The sequence below is a fragment of the Pteropus vampyrus genome, unplaced genomic scaffold (assembly GCF_000151845.1).
Source record: "Pteropus vampyrus isolate Shadow unplaced genomic scaffold, Pvam_2.0 Scaffold443, whole genome shotgun sequence".
Taxonomy (NCBI): domain Eukaryota; kingdom Metazoa; phylum Chordata; class Mammalia; order Chiroptera; family Pteropodidae; genus Pteropus; species Pteropus vampyrus.
This window is the reverse complement of record NW_011889224.1, coordinates 50,662-65,224: the sequence shown is the minus strand read 5'-3', so window position 1 is coordinate 65,224 and position 14,563 is coordinate 50,662. Positions and strand designations below refer to the sequence as shown.

General features: G+C 34.2%; 1 pseudogene; it reads left to right on the top strand.

Moving 5' to 3' along the window:
• Positions 1 to 1,947: 1,947 nt before the first annotated feature.
• On the top strand, positions 1,948 to 2,715 carry LOC105306519 (annotated as a pseudogene).
• The last annotated feature ends 11,848 nt before the right edge of the window (positions 2,716 to 14,563 follow it).

The window sequence follows — 14,563 nt, the reverse complement described above, 5'->3', positions numbered from 1 at the left end:
TAAGTTTCAGGTGTACAATTTAGCAGTAACGCATATGTATATATATATATTTCATTGTGTGTTCACCACCTCCAGATACATTTCTTTTTATTCAAGTTACAGACATGATAAATATAACCACACTCGTAACCACCTCTACTATCAAGGTATGGAATATTTCTAACACCTCAGTAATTTTATTTGAGCCCTTTTGCAGTCAACCTCTTCCCATATTTCCCTTCTTCTGTCCTCGGCGATCACTGGTAACCATTCTATCACTAGAGAGTAATTCCCTTGGTGTAAAAATCTCATCTAAATAGCATCATACACTACATACTCTTCTGTGACAAGCTGCTTCCTCTCAGCTGAGTGTCCGTGGCATTTACTAGGTATATTATCAGTTCATTCCTTATTATTGCTGAAACTTATTCCATCGTATTAACATACCACAATTATTTTATCCATGTACCTGTTGATAGACTTCTGGATTTGTGTTCAGTTTAGGGCTGTTATTAAAAGTGGTGGTATGAGCATTGTATACAATTCTTTGCATGGACATACATTCTTATTATTTATTTATTTATTTATTTATTTTGGTATATACCTAGAAGTAGAATTGCTGGATCATATGGGAAGTGTATGCTTAACTATACATGAAAATTACAAACTGTTTTCTAAAGTAATTGTACCATTTTCTATTCCCACCAGCAATCTATAAATGTTCCAGTTGCTTCAAGTCCGATTCAACATTTGACAATTGATTCAAGTCTGATTCATTTCTTTTTATTTTAACCATCTTAGATTGCGTGTTGTAGTATTTCGTTTTTAATTTAGGAATGATGATGTTGAGAATATGTTTATGTTATCATTGGTCTTTAAGGTATCCAGTTTGGTGAACTGTCCATGAACATTTTTCCCTTTGTTAATGAATTTTAAAGTTTTCTTATAATTGAGTTGACTGTTCTTTAGAAATAGGTGTTACGAATAGTGGACTTTTCATTTTTTTGAGAGTATTTTTTGAAGAGTAGAAGGTTTAAATTTTGATGCAGACCAACTTATAAATTAGTTGTCTCACAACAATTTTTTTTCTGTGCTTCTTCTAGAGTTTTTATAATTTTAGTTCTTTAGTTCTATGATTCTTTTCATATTAATTTTTAATATGTTGTGATAGAGAGTGTGAGATTTTTTTATTATAGGTAGAAGTAGTATTTGGATATTCAGTAATTCCAGCAGCATTTCTTGAAAAAACTATTCTCTAATAAATAATGTTTGTTCTTTTGTCAAAAACCATTCAACCATATATGTGTGTCTCAATATCTGGAAACTATTCTAATCCATTAATTTCTATATCTATGTTAGGTCAATGCCTTATTTTCTTGATGGAAACTCCACAGTAAATATTAAAGCCAGGTTGTCTATTCTTCGATTTTTATTGATTGATTGATTTTCTTAGAAAATTTTATTTTCTTTTATTTTTTCACCTTCTTTAATTCCCGCCGCCCCCCACTCACCCCCCAGTGACTTCCACTCTTGACCTATGATTGTTGCCTTTTGCCCTTAAGAATTGAATCCCTGAAGGCAGGGCATCTACTTCCACAAGCTCCTGGTGTGTGCCTTGGGTATGGCGCTCCCCAGGTATGGTCCATGGCTCTACATGGGGAGTGAACCCAGAACCTTCTGAGTGTAAAGCCGACATGGTAACAACTACGCTATGGAGCCACACCTTAAATACCACCTTTAATATTAAAATTATTAATGAGTCAGGACTGTAGTTCATAGAAACTTGGGTTTCAGAAATATGTAGAAGGTTAAATAATTTGGGAAACCAACAGGTTATTACCAAACATATTCTTTAACCAACTAAGAGCTGGTAAAAAAAAAAAAAAAAAAAAAAAAAAGGAAGATATCTAGCTCTTTGTTTTATAAATACATTAATTGGGATTAGGGTTTGTCCAGATTTTTGGGGGAATGAGCTTCATTCCTCCCACCGTGGAGAGCTGCTGGTACTTTGGAGCCAGTTTTTGTACCCTTCACAGTTGCTGTGATGCCACATTTTATTACTCTTCTCTCTTCCACTTGTGTTTCATCTCCATCAACAGGTACATTGCTGTTACTGACCCTCTGCTCAATCCTACCAAGTTCACGATGTCTGTGTCAGGAATTTGCATCAACATCTCTGGGAACCTGTGCATTTATATAGTGGTGCTGTGTTCTACACAGGTGTCAGTGACGATGGCATGGAAGAATTAGTAAGTGCTCTCAACTGTATAGGTGGTTGTCAAATTGTAAATCAAGACTGGGTTTTGGAAGATTTTCTGTTATTTTCATACCTGCCCTTGTATGATCATTCTTTATAGTAAGATTTTGGTTGTAGCTAAACAACAAGCTATAAAAATTGAAAATATTGGTAGTAAAGCAAAATCATCCTCAGAGAGTTACAAAGCCAGAGTGGCCAAGAGAGAGAGAAAAGCAGCTAAAACCCTAGGGATGACAGTGGTAGCATTTATGATTTTGTGGTTACCTTATACAATTGATACATTTATTGATGCTTTTATGGGCTTCATGACCCCTACTTATATTTATGAGATTTGCTGTTGGTGTGTTTATTATAACTCAGCCATGAATCCTTTGATTTATGCTTTATTTTATCCTTGCTTTTGAAAAGCTATAAAAGTCATTTTAAGTGGGAAACTTCTAAAAGGTAGCTCATCAACCATTAGTTTATTTTCAGAATAAATGTAAGCACTAAGTTAAGAAATTTAAGTATCTTTTCTAAATTTTAAATTTATGATGAAATTAAATATAGGAAATGCATAAAACCTTTCAAAATTGGGGAAATCATTGTCCAATTAGCCAGAAGCAAAGTCATGAGAAGGTGTCTACATTAAACTATTGTAGAGATATTTACTGTACTAAATAAGAAATGATAAAGTGGCTTTACATACGTCAATGGTCTTAATGCTCCATACGCATCCTTACCACAGGTTCTGGTTTCTTCTAATTTTATTAAATTCTTAATTTCATTTTAGTTGTGAAATCTGTCATTATCTTCTCTGTGATGCTGAATTCTCATTTATCTTCAGAAAGTCTTTCTTCCTTTTTTTGGCCAAACTATTCCGCTTTTCTAGGGTCATTATAACTGAAGAGCACAAACAGTGTGGCTGAAAAAAGAGAAATTTATTTCCTCACAATTCCAGACACTAAAACTCTAAGATTAAGATGTCAACAAGATCGATTTGTTCTGAGGCGCGTCCCCTCATCTTCCCTCTGCATCCTTACCTGGTCTTCCCTCCGTGTGTGTCTGTGACCCTATTTCCTCTCTTGATAAGAATATTAGTCCTATTAAATCAGGGCTCACTCTAAAACTCATTTTAACTTAATTACCTTTGAAAAGACCTTATCTATAGGTATGGTTACTTTGTGAAGTATTGGGAGGTTTGGACTTTGACATATGCATTTTGGGGGATATGAGTCAGCCCATAACAGACATAGTTCAGGTTTGATGACACTATCCAAGAGTCTGTTTGTTTGCTGCTCCTCTGTGACTATTTCTCCCTGTTCTTTCAATGTCTGTACCTTGCATGAGCTTTGGTGCAACAGGCAAGCCTCTCCTGCTCAATGGCTGGGCAGAATCTTGGAATGTTCACTTGTAACATTGTCAACCAATAATTAAGACTTGGAATCAGGTGTTGATTACAGACATTGCCAGAAGTTTTGCAAGTGGAAAAATCATCAGTTATCATTAGCAGTGGTTATTTCTACACCGAATTTTCTCACTTGAAAATTATGTGTATTTCACTTCCCAAGAATGTTGTGGAGTCAAAAATTTTATGCTAATACTACAAAATACTTCTATTATAAAGAGTATAAACAATATGTGTTCTAATTTTACATTTTTACCCCAGAATATTTTATACTATTAATTCAACAAAAGTTATTTTGGACTACATATCCGGCATATTTCATGTAATGAAACTAAATTGTTGTAGAATAATGTTGTTAAACATTTTTCCTTTTCATTTTCTTTTTCGGTTTATCCGTAGAGTAGCCCAGTTAAAATGATTGACGTATGTTTTTCTAATTTGTTTTCACTAAGACTTTTTGTTGCGTGCAAACAGATATTGAGCATTAATGATATAGAAGTGCCTGTGTCAGGAATTTGTAAAGATAAAAAATGTATTTTATATAGTACCTTTTTCAAGGGAAGTAATTTTGTAGGTAATACGGACAACACATTTTAAACTATATTATTGAGGAAGGAAAAAGATGCTAAGTCCTGTAAACAGAAGATGCTATGTCCTGTCCGAGATGCTAAATCCTGTAAAAAGAAGACTCGTTTGTCATCACAAGGCCAGTACCTGGTGTTGGTCATTTCTATAACATTGTCTTCACTCACGCATATAGTCCCACGGCCTGAGGAGATAAAAATTGCAAAAGGAGACAATTTTAAGGGTAAAAGAACTTTTGATGGTGCTACCAGCATGTTTGGACTTGTGAAAGCAGACAGGAGTGTGTACACTTTTTTTGTCAAGAGGAGTAATATCCATAAATGGAGACTTGAGCTTCACAGATTAGAAGACAATAGTTAGATTAGTAGCATAACAGTCTATAAATAGAGTTTCATTTGATCACTTACTATCCTTAATAGATCAGATTAGCTATAACAAATTTAAAAAATGATATGATATTCCCTATTTTTAGAGTATAGAGGACAAACATAGATAAAATTAAGTGAAAGATTTAGATAAAAGTCCCAGTCTAAAAATGTCTCACAGTATTCCACTTTTGGTAAATTAAGTTATAAGTAATGAATATAACAAGAGTTGAAAGAAAAATTAAAGATTTTTGAAATTTATCCTATGGCCTGGAAAAATATTATATTGTTATGAATGACACAAAACCTCCAATTGAATTCTAAATATGGAACTTCTTTTGAACAAGTGGTAGATATGTAGAACTTCACAGAGGAATGAGACAGTAAGAGGTTAGATTCTTCCATATATATCATGATCATCTTTCCTAAGTGTGACTACCACAGATATGCTGATTGTAACTCTCCAATAATACAAGCAAATAATGCCTTTGTTAGTACCGGATGATACCTCTTTGGCCATAGATGACTGAATTAAAGTTGGAAGTATGATTCCAGGAAAACATATCGCTAGGTTGGGCTCAATCCATCATATCATCACTCACGAGAATGCAAACTAACACACCAGATCATGTTACTACTAAGCATTAGAATAAAGATCCCTGGATTATGCCTATGTTCTGCTTTTCTAAGTTCTGATGGCTCATAGTTTCCTTCATTAGTACGATAAAAAATGTATTTATCATGAAAATTAAGCACATAACTAGAGGTAGAAGCATTCTTTTCAGGGTCCAGATAAGGACGAGATGGTTCAATATTATCACATTGCATAAATACTGTTTCAGAAGTACTAATGAATGCAATTATACAAGAGAAATAACTAGATATAGAAAATCAAAAATAGGAAATTAAGTTATTATTTGCAGCTGATATGAATAAAAACAAATTTATATAAGTTTGCCTTGGTGCTATTGATAACTAGTGCCAAAAACCAATGACACATAGAAACAGAGATTACAGATGTATATTTCTCTTAATTATTTAGTTTACTTAAGATGTAAATGTACTCAGTGACTTCGGTTTTAACTACATGTATCACCTAAGAAAATTCTCCTATTATGATTATTAAAAATTCTACATGTGGGACATTTGCTTCCGGTAATGGCGGATAGTTTACACAGACCAATTCTCCTGCTGAGGACAAGTAGAAAATCTGGAAAAGATATTTTTAAAATCTTTAAAATATTAGAAAGATTTAAGCTTAGTCAAGAATTATCCAGGATTCAGAAAAAAAGGTAATTCAAAGAGGTGAATCTAATATTTAGGGCAACTGTTTTAAACGGATATCAGGCAGTTCCAAAAGAAACATTCAAAAGGATGAGAAACTAAGCAGAACTCTTTATAATCTCATAGGGTTAGTTGGAAACTGTCGGAAGCCAGCCGACCAAGTCAAACCGGGTACCTGAATGGGGGAGCGGGGACTGAGAAAAAAGAGAAGACAGACAGGGTGCAGGAGGGAGAGCAGATCTCACAACTGTCTCTCCGAGTTTATTTCTTATCCTTCTTTCTATACATAATCTGTTCCTTTTGGTATCCCAAGATAACATAATTAAAGTAACATCCTGAAGATCAAGGTACAATTGGCACTTCCTTTGACCCTCCCTTTGACACTCCCTTTATCTATACTTAATCTTCTTCTTCCTGGAATTCCACAGAACCAGCCTTTTCTTTTTTATGCAAGCAGGCCTCCTGAGATAAACCATGCACTCTTTTGAATTTGGGGAGCTTTATCTCCCTACAGGAAACTATTAGATTTTAGATCCTAACAAGAAAGACTAGCCAAGGGGACATACCTGCACCATTATTTATGTTAAAACCATGAAAACTACTATTCACTAAACATTAGAGTAAACCTTGACTTCGAATTTTCTTAATTTTTATAACAGATTAGGATAATCCAAGATCGCCAACTCTCTTAGACAAATGCCAGAAGCAAAGGTCAATTTTCTCTGAAAGAAGATAATAATATCTCCATTATCAAATTCTTACATCAGTTTTTCATATAAAATGTCTCAAACTGAAAAAAAAAAATTCTCAAAAGGAGATAACAACATACTGAAACCCAATGGAAATAACAGACAAGTTTTTAAAAAACAGAAAATCTATATGATGCTTTAAAATAACTGAGTGGAATATCATTAGCAGTCTTAAATATAACTGTGCTGATCATATACAAGAAAATAATAATCAAATTTGAAGACTTCAGTAGAGAGGTATGAACCACTTTAAAAACTGGATGTTCTAGATCTGTACAATCTTGGTATCTACTTCTCGAGCTACCAAGAACTCAAGCATTGGTTCAACAGAAGTCTACTAATAAGTCATATAAAAACATTACCTTTATGCTGGCTGACACTGGCTACTGTCCCCACAGGTCAAAATTCATTTTACAGAAAGTTTATTCCTTAAAACTCCTGATTATCTTCACCTGCCACTTCAATAAACTTTGAGGAGGTAAATTACCATATTGCTGAGTCTGAAAGTTGTGGGAGATGCTAGAGTCTCTGCAAATCAGCCTCAGAGACCAGAATTACATGGCACTCATGGGTTTGTGGCTTTAGTGGTGGCTTAGTCAGAATAAGCAGTCAAAGTGTGAGACAGAGAATCTGAGGCTGTAGAAAAGACGGTTCAATACAGAAGGCTTTGGAATAAGGAAGAAATCAAAATGAAAATTAGAAAGAATTGTAAAAGAAATGATGACAAAAATATGACAAAATCACAAAATAAACTCTAACAAATTGATAAAAGATGTGCTATGCAGGAGGGAAATCTGATGTGGGCCATGATGAAAGAGCTTGTATCAAACCATCCCTCTCACTGAGAGCAATTATAAAACTCAATTCAACACATAGGACAACTATTTGAAGCTTTGGAGAGCAACCAAGACAGCCTGAAATTGACAGGACAAAATTATATAGAGAAGCGGAGCATATTGCAATGAGCTGCACCTTCTCCAACAACTGCAAAAGCAATATAAGGCAATGGAGGGCATCTCCAGGCCCTGCCCTGATTCTAAGAACAGCATCCATTCTCATTGGTCATTACCTCCATCTTGCCATTCAATTTTTTAGTATTTTGAAATATCAACCCTGAATATTGACTCACAATAAGTGGTCAAATTTTGAAGAGGAGGATAGTGGGCAGTATTCTTCAAATTATTCAGGAAAAGCATGAAGAAATAGGACTCTAGTCATTAAATTCATCCTTCCCTCTCCTCTGATTAGGAAGCCTGGGTCATTGAATATGTCCCTAGATTTGGGACAGTCTGAGCTTATTGCATCGAAGTGACTTCCCCATGTTATCTGTTAGTGCAGGTAAATTTGCTCTATTGACACTTGCTTCCCCATCTTTTAATGACACACAGGGCAAATCATATTGGTTTCCATTCAATTCCCAACACTTATAAACCCATAATAAGTTCTACGTAATTCAGATTAAAAGTGTAAAATCACATTCAGTTTAGCACTCTTATCTTTCCTACCTCAATCATTGCTTTCCTGTCCTAGGCCTCGGGGACCTAGGGTTGGGAGAAAGATAGTGTCTTCAATTGCATAGGATGTGGTCAGACAGTTGTAAATCAAAACTGGGTGTTGATAGATTTTCTGTTCTTCTTTATAACTACCCTCATAATGATCATTCTCTATAGTAATATTTTTCTTGTTGATAGACAACAGGCTAAAAGGATTATAATTACTGCCGGCAATACAGAATCATCATCAGATAGTTATAAATCCAGAGTGGCCAAGAGAGAGAGGAGGAAAGTAGCTAAAACCATGGGGATGACAGTGGTAGCATTTATGATTTTGTGATTACCTTCTTGTATTGACACACTATTGATGCCTTTATGGGCTTATAACCCCTGCCTATATTTATGAGATTTCCTGTTGCTATGCTTATTATAACTCAGCCATGAGCTTTGATTTATGCTTTATTTTAGTCATGGTTTAGCAAAGCCATAAAAGTTATTGTAAGTGGACAGGTTTTCAAGCACTGTTCATCAGCAATGAATTTGTTCTTTGTACAAATGTAAGCATTTAGATTGAGATAGTTGAAGATATCTTTACACTGTTCAAATGAAATGAGATTTTGAAAATCAAGTCATCCACTATTATTAAGAAGAAAAACATATTCTTCAAAGTTAATAGGTTAAATCAGTTTTTCAATTATATTATTATGTGTAATTCCCTGATACTTCCCCTCAAAATTATGTGACTAATAAATGTTAAATCCTATTTGTTAAGTGTTGCAGAGCTCACCACACCCCACCCCCTACAGACGCTTCCCTCCCTCAATTTTCTTTTTTATTCTTCCCTTGTTAACCTAAAAACATCTTTGTTTTCTTTGATTTCTTTTCTTCTTTCCTTACAAAGTCTTCTACTCACTCTCAACTTGTCAAAAATTTCTCTATGATTGACTTCATGGGGCTGTGGCTTTTTTTGTTGTTGTTGTTCCTTCTCTTTGCTTTGCTTAATTTCTCTAGGGAAAACATTTGGGTAGCAGTCAATCTATTATGCTTGATGTCCCGATGATGTCTGTGTCAGCCATTTGCTTCGGTATCTCATGGATCCTGCCCCTTGCATACAGGTGCCCATGAGGATGGAATGGAGGAATAAGTAACTGCTCTCTGCTCCATAGGTGTCAGCTTGTTGTAAATCAAACTGGATAGTGATAAAATTTCTGTTATTTTCACATCTCTCATGTTAAGATGATTCAATATATTTTGGGGGTCAGGGGGCTGGAAAACAGACTAAAAAGATTGAAACTACATTATCAGAGAATTGAAAGACCAGGGTGGGTAAGAGAGAGAGAAAAGCAGCTAGTACGTTGAGTTCACAGTTAGTGTTTTTGATCTCATGGTTACCATAGGTATTTGATTCATTCACTGATTGCTTTTGGGGTTTTATAATCCCTTCTTATGTTTATGAGATATTTTGCTGTTTCAGTAATTATAATTCTGCTGTAAATCATTTGATTCATGATTTTTTTACCCTTTGTCTAGAAGTGCAATAAAAATTATAAGTGCCAAGTAATAAATGACAGTTTATGAACCATAACTTAATTTGTAAATAAGCCTAAATTTCAAATTGATAATTTGAATGATATGAAGTTGACATGGTTACATAATGGAAACTTCTCAATAATTATGATATGAAATACAGTGCATGGTAATGATTCATTAAATAGGTGAGGAAAAATGGCAGCTCAATTTCCACAATTTATGCTTTCATTTCTTGGTGAATTGAAATTCTCTAAGCATTTGATAGATATGTATCTATTAAGAGTGGTGAACACGAAGCTCATAATTTCTATCTCCTCAAATCTGCGCACTTCCCTGCTCTGTCAGTTCTTAATTATTTTATCTTTGCAGACCTCCCGTATCTTTCTTACCTTGCCTACCGAGCTTACCTTCCTTTCATTTTCAAAGATTTCCTGATTTTGTGTTCACTGTGACAATTTTGTAGTTCTTGTCATTTTGTGGATTTGTTAACTCTGCTTTCATTTTGAGAAGCTTGTTTCTGAGTGTTGGTCTTTCTGGAGCTCCTAGAGGTCTCTGAGCCATATACACAAGCCATTTTGACTCAGGACAAGATTCATATTTTATATGTTTGGGGCATATTTTGTGATCATGGAAATAACCTTGAGCAAATGGTACAATTTTTGCAATAGAGATTGTCTCTTGAATGATTGTTTTCTTATTCCATGAGGTGTGTTGTTCTACCTAGCAGCAGAATAGACTTCAATTTTCTGTCATTTTTTTTTCTAATAACACTACCCAAAGTTTATAGATTGTCCATGACAAAAATTACAATGTATTGTATATTATGGGAAAAAGATGGATTATTCAAGAAATGTTAATGTGTCATATAATTTTGGGAGAGTATGTTGTTAAGCATGTTGTTTCATTCATTTTAGAAAACCAAAACTGATTTCTTTCAGATGTTAAAAAATTAGAGAAAATATAATTTTTGAAATTTTTCATTGGTATAATTATAACAGAAAACCCAACGAAATTCATGCACTCTATTTAAATACTTAACCTTCAAAAGAAAACAGTCATGTTAAGGGGAAAAAAAGACAAATGAGAAAAATCCTTGGCAGTATACATGATGAAAAAAGTTAATAGGTTTAAAAGTGTAAGCTTTTTACAAAATAGTAAGGAAGCAGTAACATTTCCTAAATGAACGAATAGGCCATTTTTCAGAGGAAAATTACAAATGTCCAAAAAATACATTAAAATTCCAATTGTACAATAATTTTAAAATGTAATAGAGTTTGATATATCAAATTGGCAGATATTAGAAGGATCAATAATACTTGATGTTAACTAGAGTGTGGGAAATTGTGTACTCCCATGAGAGTTCAACATGCTCATATAGATCTATGGAAAATAGAATTTAGTTTCTCCTTTTTGCGATGAATTAAAATATTTATATGAAACTTTAAATCATACATGCCACGTGACTCTATACTTCTATTTCAACCACGTAATCCTAAGAAAAGAGCCAGGCAAAGGAGCACTCATGACCAGGACATTCATTGTATAAGTCTTAATTATTAACTGGAAAAAACCTACATCGATATAGGATAAATTAAATAAATTATGTTCTACCTATGTAAGGGAATGTTATGAAGCCATTAAAATCGGCTAAAAGATTTTGTTTACATTGACATGGGAAAACAACCACAATATATTTTGTGACTAAAAACAAAAAACCAACAATCTCTAGCCCAGATTATAAAACAGTATACATAATTATGAACACTATATATGTATATACTTCTGTATGCCATATTTGTGATGACATAAATACATTAAAATTACTATTACCAATACACATCTCTATTCTCATCTGAGCATTGAAGTTAGGTCTGTCTGTGCATCTAATTTTATTTTCACAGAATATCTTTGAGTATATATATCTGAAGCATTTTTTTTTTTTATCTAATGAAGCAAAACTGTATCTTCATTGGTATATTTTAGGGACTATATCTTAAAGTGATTAAAGTATCTGAGGAATTATATCTTAACGTTAAGTATTTTTAATATAAATATTTACAGCACATCTTTAAGATCCTCCAACTCTTCTCTAATATTAATTTGCTGGATCAGGAGCTATGGGAGGTATCAATTCATTCTTTTACCTTCCGTTTCTGTTTTTTTCTACTCTTTATGTTATTTCTTGAAAAAAGACAAAGAGTGTCAGTACATATGTTGGGTATAAGCTGTAGGGAGAGCTCATCTTCTAAGAGAGAAAGGCAATGTATCTAGAGAATCATTGCACAGGAGTTCCACTCTGAAAGCTCTGAGGATAAATCTTGGCCCTGTGATCTTGGACAACACACTAAATTCCTCCAGCTTCAGATTACTCATTTCTAATATGGGAGTAATTTTATCTATCTTATAGAACTGCGTGAGTAAAGATAGATAAAGGACCAAACGTACAGTTAAAACTGAGTTACTATGTAAAAACCAGTAAGATAGTATAGTATAGGGTAGATAATACATGATAGATAAATAGACAGACAGAGAGAATATGGTAATCATTAACAGAAAAAATTACAAGTGAATGATCTTTTCTTCCAATCAACTTTATTTCTAAGGAGTGATTAGAATGACTGGTGTTGGCATTTAAGCTTGGTGAGGAGGAGAGTTACAACATCCGGCAAGTGAGAGTTTAAAAGTTACTTGTAGTTGGCTTTCGAGAACAAGTGAGCCTGCAAAGTGATCAAATACACAAAATGGAGAGATTTTAAGTTTTAGTATAAGTCCAAATTCTGAAATTCCAAATGCTATAAAACTGGAAGCTTGTGTCGTTATAAATTTGGTGACAAACACCAACATGAGGTTATTTCTAGCATTACTTCTTACCACTGTCTGAACATTGATACTTTGGTACACAGATAGCAATGTGTTGATTACAAGTGCTTCACACACTTTACTGGTATATTCAAAATAAATATGGATGTGCCTTTTAAAATTTAAAGTTCTGATTTCCAAAAGGACCAAAGTTTCAGAGAAGTGAACTAACTGCAAGCCCTAGGTTATGACCATGTGAATGAGAGACTGGGGTAGGGTGGGAGGGGATATCCTCAAAGGACAGGACATCTAGAACCTGAGAGGCAACTTAGCACATGGTCAAGATCATGGACTCGAGGCAGTCTGCCTAGGGTTCTGTCCAGGTTCTCCCCAACTTCTTAACCTCCCAAGGACTCAGTGTTCTCAGCTGTGACAGCGATATAATAATACTACTTACTTCATGGGGTTATTATGATGACTTAATGTACTGATACTTCTAAAGCACTCATAGCCAATGTTTATATTTTACATGTTGTAGATAATGAAAGTAGTAGTAGAGGTAATAACACAGTGATGGGTGTTAAAATGAAGGTGAAACATGGAAAAAGGACCCTGTGGTCAGTGCTTAACAGTATTGAAGAGAGATCTGTGTGACACAATCTGATAATACTGGGGCTTTTAAGGAAGAAGGACAGAAAATGCACTAATGCCATGAAGAGGAACAAGGGGGATGCATGGCCACCTTGTCACTCTGCCTACTGGGAAGCAGAGACCTCAGGTGAAGGCCAGGTCCTAGCGGGTGCACAGAACCTACACAGAATGAAACATATTTCTAAAGTTATTTATCAGTATTTATTCATTTCATTGTTGTCTTCAAATATTAACTCAGTTGCGTGGAAATGTCAGTCTCAGAAACTGGACTGTGGCAAAATTTTCACTGGTCAGAAAAAGGGGAAAAATAAGATTGATGAAACAAGTGCTTCATAAGAGAAGATTTATTCACTTTGCAAGACTGTCCTTTTTTGTTAAATAATGTCTTTCCTATACTTTAGATATTAAAGCATGCTTTTATGAAATATTGGCAAAGTACATGAAGTTGTTGTTGCTGTTGCTATTTTTGATGTTCTTCACTGTTAAAGTTATAATTTGATTATTATTTGTTGATTCCCCAAATTTTTAACCAATTTTATTATTTCAAAAACCCAAATTTCTAGGAATCACTGTTCTTACCCCGTTGTATATTTAATAGTAAAGGTGATATATTGCCAGTGGGTAAAAATATTATATCTGTCAAAACACACTAGAGCAGTATCTCATGAACTCCGAACATTAGAGACAGTGAAGCAGTAATGAATGATAATAACCTGACATGAGCCAATAGAAGTAGATATTCAAGAAATCAACCATATACAAAAATTAATATCAAATATATATTATGAAAAGTATTGTCCTGCATTTTTCTACCTTTTTTGCTACCTATGAAAACATCACAGAAATCTAAGTTGTTTTTACTTTCATATTTGAGGTTATTCAATAAAGACTTTCTAGCCCCATGCTGAGATATAAATTGGAGGATCTTCCTAAGGCCTCTAAAATTCTTGCACACATATGACGCTTCCTATCTTGCTCATAAGACCGCCTTGAGTATATGGATTTGCAACAATTAAAGATCAAGATTATGCAGCAATCATGTCTCTCAGGGGTCTATGATTCTAACACCAAGTTCGGCTTCTGAGGCAAACTTTTGTTATCTTGCATCATCTAAAGTTTTCAGTCTGATATCTACACTTAACCTTTAGCTTGCGAATTTTACCCTTTCTAACACATTTCTAAAATAAAAGCCTATTAAGTAAATCATCTCCCCAGCGTATGGGAGTGTGATATAGGCCTCATTAAGATAGACTAACAAACATTGCAGAAAGATGCCTTAATGATCTCTGTGGTTCTTCCAGTGGACAAACTGAGGTGTTTGTTAATGAGAGCAAGGGGAGAGAAGTGTTTCATACACTTGTCTCAGCATAAGAGGCAAGAAGCACCTGAACACAAAGCAGAGTCAAAGTGTTAAACTGTAAATGTACAGCAAATAGTAAGGATAATACACAGTTAATATATTTAACTAACAGTCTAAGCAAATT